The following is a 6,595-nucleotide window of genomic DNA, read 5'->3' on the forward strand; positions in this document are numbered from 1 at the left end:
ATAATAGCACCTAACTCTCAGAGTTGCTGTGAGTACTAAATGAGATAATAATTGTAAAATTCTATGTGCCTGGTAGAGAATAAGTTCTATATAAATATTTGCTATTATTGTTTTATAATTATTATGAGATGGACCAGACTATCTAGCAGCTAAAAATTCCTTCAACTCAATTTCTATGATTTGGTAGATGATAAAAGGTGTGAAGAGCCATAGTGTTTGAGAAGGTATAGAAACCTAGTTTACGTCAGGTCAGGGAAGGCAGAGAAAGTCACAGCTCTGTCGGCAGGAGCTATATACAATAATGAGCCTTGAATGCCAGGAACAGATAGACCTTTAGGAAATCCCATAAACAACTGGGAACCAGATAGGTTTTTGAGGAAAGAGTGGACATCTTGAAAGTGAGAATTCAATAAAAATTTATAATGGGCTCAAAGGATTTTGAGAGGCAGATGAGAACTATAAAGATCGTCTGGTCCAGCCCTTTGTTAGAGAGTTGAGGACTCTGTTGTCTGGAAACCCAGCATTACAGTGAAGTGTTCAAGGACCCAATGGATCCATCTAATCCCAGTTCCTCTGATTCCAGGTCTAGGGCTCTTTTCCCTATATCTTACTGGGAGGAAATGATTCGTGAAGTCATTGGATGTTGCAGATTTAATACATTTTAACGTCCAATTATCTCATTTTTCAGAGGTTCAGAAAGGGTGAAAGTCACACAAAAAGTTTGTAGATGGATCTTCTGTCTGCTAGCCCAGGCCTCTTCCCCACTTTCTTAGATCTCTTCCTACCTTCCCTATTCTCCAAGGTGCTCCTGATACCTATATAACAAAGTTAGTACAGATGAAATTCTTGCAAACAAGACCAAGGAAAGGTTTGGTCTTGCCCGCCTGAGAGAGCCTCCCTTCCAGGACTCACCTCAGAGGACCAAGACATGCAGCTACCTATGCCACAGTATGCTGGAGTCTCTCCTCTCTGCCCTGCTTGGCACTGCTCCCTCCCAGGGCCCCTTCAGACCCTCCACCCTCCTCAACAACTGGGTGGCAGATTGTCAGGGCTAGAATCAGATGGGCCACAGATGGCACCATCTGCTCCGAGTTCTCGTTAGCTCCGCAACACAAGTTCTTGGTCTGGGTCCAAGGGATGAGTTGCCAGGGTCGGGCCTGGGGAGCCCTATGGATCTTCTACCAACAATAGCCAGTTTTCTGATCATGGAAACTGGAGGCAAAGAGGGCCATTTCTGCCCTGGCTCTGGACTTGGGCTCTAGATTAGCTTTGGAGGGAAAATTGGGTTCCTGGGACTTGGTTCTAGCTTTCCAATTGTGAAAACAGTCTTAGCATAGAGACTCATAGAATGTTAGAGCTAGAAAAAACCTACAATTTAGAACATAATGTTTTAGAATATGGAACTTAGAATGCTGAAGGAGAACTATATAACCCAGAATGCTAGGATGAGGAAGGGACTTAGAAACTAGAATTTCAGATCTGTGAGGAATCTTATAAGATTCAAGATGCTAAAGGAAAAAGCCTAGACTACAGAGTATAGAAAGCATTTTAGAAACAAGAATGTCAAAACTTAGAGGGACTCTAGAACATGGAATATGAAATCTGGAAAGGTACTTAGAACATAGAAAGTCCAGGTAGGGAGTGACCTTGGAGACTTAAGAAATGCAAGTCCCATGAAGGGGAAGTGACATTGTTCACAAAAATAATTATAGAGCTGAAAGAGACTTGAAGAAGTCCCTCAAGGAGCCATCAAACCCAGTTCCCTTAGAATTTAATCCCCTTGAAGAAATTCTCCACCATAGTCCTTCCCCCTCAGTCCTTCAAAAGCTAGAATTGATGTGATATATAGCACTTGAAAATAGTAGCACAGCATCTTATCTATCCCAACAATGGTATTATCAGCTTACTAGACTAGGTGAACTAGACTTGGAGATAAGAAGACCTGTATTTGGCTGGCTATAAATCCCTGGAAAATATCCTTATTGTGTTGTGCCTCCATTTTGTCATTTATATAAGGAGGCAGTTGGATTGGAAGTCTAAGGCACCTCCAGCTCTAACTCTTCATGGAATAAGGGAGCTAGAAAGAAACTTGGAAGCCATTAAGCCCAGTTCTCTCAGAGAATAACACATAAGGCAACAGGACCAGAGAGACTAAATAACTAATTCATGGTCAAACAGAAAATAAGAAAAAGAAGCAGAGTTGGAACTCAGGTCTTCCTGTTTCCACATCCAGCATTCCAACAACTAGATCATGCTGACAAGCTAACACATATTAGAGGAATTGCTTGTCTCAAGCTCAGAATGCCATTTAAAATGGAGAGTTCTCCTCAAAGCCTTGTGTTTCCTCCTCTTCCCACCATTTGCTTAAGCATCAGGCACATCCCCCCTCAAAATATGCAAGCTTTAATTTGGCCTGGCTCCCACTCTACCTGAAACATCGATCGGTCCCGCTCGGGCAGCCTCATTGAAATGCCGGCCTCTGGCTCAGGGACTCCATCCCAGGCTCTGGTCAATAGCTTATATTTTAAATTTGTCAATAAACCATCAGGACCTCGGTCAGAGCTCTGAATGGGCCAAGCAGAATCACTCAACCAGGTCGGGGGTGATGGACAGCCCCAGCTCCAGCCCCAGCCTCAGCAGGATGATAGTTCACTGCAGGGCTCCCAAAGCTGAATGCAAGGGTTGGAACAAGGTCCAGTGACAGCCAAGGTTCATTTTTAAAGCAAAAAGATTGTTCTGTGTTCAGTTCTCAAAATATGGCAATAGTAAGAATTGGAACAGTGATGGTTTCAGAAAGAGTAGTGGAAGGTGGAACAGTGGCAAGAGGGAAAGGCTCTATCCCTGTATGTGGGGAGGGAGGGAGGGAAGGAGAAAGGGAGAGAGAAAGAGTGACACAGAGAAAGAGACAGAGACAGACAGAGCAAGACAGAGACAGAGGGAAACAGAAAGAAAGAAAGAAAGAAAGAAAGAAAGAAAGAAAGAAGAAAGAAAGAAAGAAAGAAAGAAAGAAAGAAAGAAAGAAAGAAAGAAAGAAAGAAAGAAAAGAAAGAAAGAAAGAAGGAAGAAAGGAAGAAAGAAAGAAAGAAAGAAAGAAAGAAAGAAAGAAAGAAAGAGAGAAAAAGAAAGGAAGAAAGGAAGAAAGAAAGAAAGAAAGAAAGAGAGAAAAAGAAAGGAAGAAAGGAAGAAAGAAAGAAAGAAAGAAAGAAAGAAAGAAAGAAAGAGAGAAAAAGAAAGGAAGAAAGGAAGAAAGAAAGAAAGAGAGAGAGAAAAAGAAAGGAAGAAAGAAAGAAAGAAAGAAAGAGAGAGAGAAAAGAAAGGAAGAAAGAAAGAAAGAGAGAGAAAAAGAAAGGAAGAAAGGAAGAAAGAAAGAAAGAAAGAGAGAAAAAGAAAGGAAGAAAGGAAGAAAGAAAGAAAGAAAGAGAAAAAGAAAGGAAGAAAGGAAGAAAGAAAGAAAGAGAGAGAAAAAGAAAGGAAGAAAGGAAGAAAGAAAGAGAGAGAAAAAGAAAGGAAGAAAGAAAGAGAGAGAGAGAAAAAGAAAGGAAGAAAGAAAGAGAGAGAGAGAAAAAGAAAGAAAGAAAGGAAGAAAGAAAGAAAGAGAGAGAAAAAGAAAGGAAGAAAGAAAGAAAGAAAGAGAGAGAGAAAAAGAAAGAAAGAAAGAAAGAAAGAAAGAAAGAAAGAAAGAAAGAAAGAAAGAAAGAAAGAAAGAAAGAAGGGAGGAAAAAGAAAGGAAGGAAGTGAAGGAGGAATGGAAGGAAGGAGAGAGGTAGAGAAAGGGAGGGAAACAGAGAAAGGAAGGAAGAAAGGAGACAGAGTGACAGAAGGACTCACATAGAGTAATGAAAAAGACATTTTGGAAAAAGAAGCTGGGAAAGGCAACTATTTATGGATAATGAATACTTTTCAAAAATTAACAGATCTACTGAGTGATCAGGAAAAAAATAATCATGTATCCAGTTGGCACTATGCTTAGACAGAGTTTATGACCATCTTTGTGATCTGGCTTCAGGAAAGCTGCAATGGCCCATATATCTTGAAATTTCCCCCAAGCTTGTCTCCCTCCTTGTCTCACCAATTATGAAATTCCCAGCTCTGGAGACTGTTCTTTGACTCAGATCAACTTTTTCTACTAGACTCTTGTTTTTCTATGCTATTACCTGGGATGTCTGAAGAGGCTGCCATTACCCAAAGCCATTAATATATTAGCATGATTTATTTTAGAAGATTAAATAATTGTAGAGCTCCAATATGTTAGTATTAGAAGGGCCTTTAGACACAGGGAAATTCAGACCTGGGAGGGGCTTAGAGAGCATCCAGTCCAAATACCTCAGTTCATTAATGAGAATACTGAGGTCCAAAGTGGGATAATGTGATTTCCCCAGGTCACATAGAAAGTGAATAGCACAATGGAGAACCTAGCTCTAGTGGCTGCTGTTTCTACCAAACCATAATCATGACTGGAAAACCCAGAGGTTAGGTAAAGCCATAGCTAATCTATGATCCTGGAAGCCACATACCAGTATATGTTTGTATACATGTAAATACAAGTACAATTTGACCCCCCCTCCCAGGATTCCAAGAGCAGTGTGACCATTTTTGTTTGAAGCATTGAGCTAGGGAGTGTTTGAAGCATGCATGCCTTATGCTGCAGGCAGAGAGAAGAAGCAGCACCAGTAGAGGGATTGGCCCATCTGGAAGGTCTGTAAAAGGGGACAGCCCTTAGGTCAGGAAGATCTGTCACCCTGCTACTTAACAAGGAGAGGAGTTTCAAAATGACTCAAGACAGGCTGAGGGGGACAACCACAAACTGTACTCTCTGGACAAATGCTAAACCAATCAGAGCCCTAACTGCCTTCTATCTCATATCCAGGCAATGATGAAGCTGATGATGAATAGACTCAGTGAACATACAGGATACTCAAAAGAAGTAGGAAATTGCTTTTTTCAGGTAAGGAAGTGTTCTATAATTGAGAGAAGTGATTTCTTTTAAAATAATAGTTAACATTTATATAGCCCTTATAGGTTTACAAAATACTTTACATATGTTATCTCATTTGATCCTCACAACAACCCTGGGAAGTAGGTGCCATTATTATCCTCCCAACAGCCCTGTTGAAGTAGATGACAGTATTATCACCATTGATTTCCCATATGACATAAATAAGATTTAGAGAGGTTAAAGGATTTAACTAGAGTCACACAGCTAGTAAGTATTTGAGGTTGGTCTAGAACATGGATCTTCCTTATGCTCAATCCTAGTTCTTTATCCACAATGCAATACTTTCTTTATGAAAGGATGTGGGCTAAACCAAACAAAGATTACAAGAGAAAAAGAAAACCAGACAAAGTAAGTACGAATGTCAGGGCTTACAGAGGACATTGAGGATTCAGAGCTAAAGGAATGTTAGAACATATTATGTCAGAACTGGCAGGGACCTTAAAACATGAAAAATATCAGAGTGAAGAGAAACCTGAGAAAAAAGAATGTCAGAGCTGGGATAGGCATTAGAACAGTAAATAACAGAATTGGAAAGGAGCTTTGAAAAGAGTATTCAGAACTAGGAAAGGACTATTAAACATGGAATGGCAATTGGAAAGGATCTTAGGATATGTAAGGTAAACTTAGAAGGACCTTAAAATATAGGCTATCAGAAGATTCTTGAAACATCTGAGCAAGAAAGGATAATAAAATATAGAATATCGAGTAGTAAGTGAAGGAAGAGAAAATTTCATACCTGATGGATTTATAAAGAATTCTTGACCCATTTGTTTTGTAATATGATGTCTAAGGTTTTTTTTTTCTTGATCCTGGCTTTCAAGTAGTCTAATAATTCTCAAATTGTCTCTCCTAATTCTCTTTTCTAGGTTAGTTGTTTTTTTTAATAAGACATTTCATGTTTTCCTCTGATTTTTTCATTTATCTGATTCTGTTTTATTGTTTGTTTGTTTGTTTGTTTGTTTTTTTTGGTTTCTCATAAAATCATTAGTTTCTAGATGGTCAGTTCTTACTTTTAAGGCATGATTTTCCTCTGGCAGTTTTTGGTTCTCCTTTTTCAATTAACCCATTTTCTCCTTGCATCACTTTCATTTCTTTTCCCACTTTTCTTCTGCCTCTCTTAATTGGTTTTTTAAGTCTTTTTTGAGCTCGTCCAGAATATGTGTCCAATCCATATTTTTCTTTTGTACTTTGTATGTGTTTCCTTTGCTTTCACTGTCCCCTTCTATCTGTACCTTGCTCTTTGTCTCCATAAAAGTTCCTTACAGTTAGGTGCTTTTTTGTTGTTTGTTCATTTTCCTATTTAATTATAGGTAGGCTCTGTTTTCTGGGAAGTTGGGGGAGTTAAAGACTTGCCTCAAGCTTGGGCATAAGCTTCTAATCTCACTCTGAACTTGATCAGGTCATGGGCTGATCAAATTCTAGCCCCAGGTTTAGGTTCAAGTTTTTGATCTCCCTGTGTACTTGATCCAATCAGGCACACCCCTTGATTGCCCTGTCCTGGAGTTCTGCCCTGAGTTTTAGGCAAAATGATCCAGGGGTACCCTCTTGCTATTATCAGTCACCCCAAACTGTGTGGGCCAGGGCAGTCCAGGAGTCCCA

At 39.6% G+C, this 6,595-nt stretch overlaps 1 long non-coding RNA gene across 1 annotated transcript; it reads right to left on the reverse strand.

The window, feature by feature from the left end:
* Window positions 1-633: 633 nt before the first annotated feature.
* On the reverse strand, window positions 634-1,433 carry LOC130457956 (uncharacterized). The gene is made up of 2 exons (XR_008917192.1): window positions 913-1,433; window positions 634-815 (listed from the first exon to the last, which is right to left on the reverse strand). It is a non-coding gene; the product is annotated as an uncharacterized LOC130457956 (long non-coding RNA).
* Between the last annotated feature and the right edge of the window lie 5,162 nt (window positions 1,434-6,595).

Source organism: Monodelphis domestica, chromosome 3 (assembly GCF_027887165.1).
Source record: "Monodelphis domestica isolate mMonDom1 chromosome 3, mMonDom1.pri, whole genome shotgun sequence".
NCBI lineage: Eukaryota > Metazoa > Chordata > Mammalia > Didelphimorphia > Didelphidae > Monodelphis > Monodelphis domestica.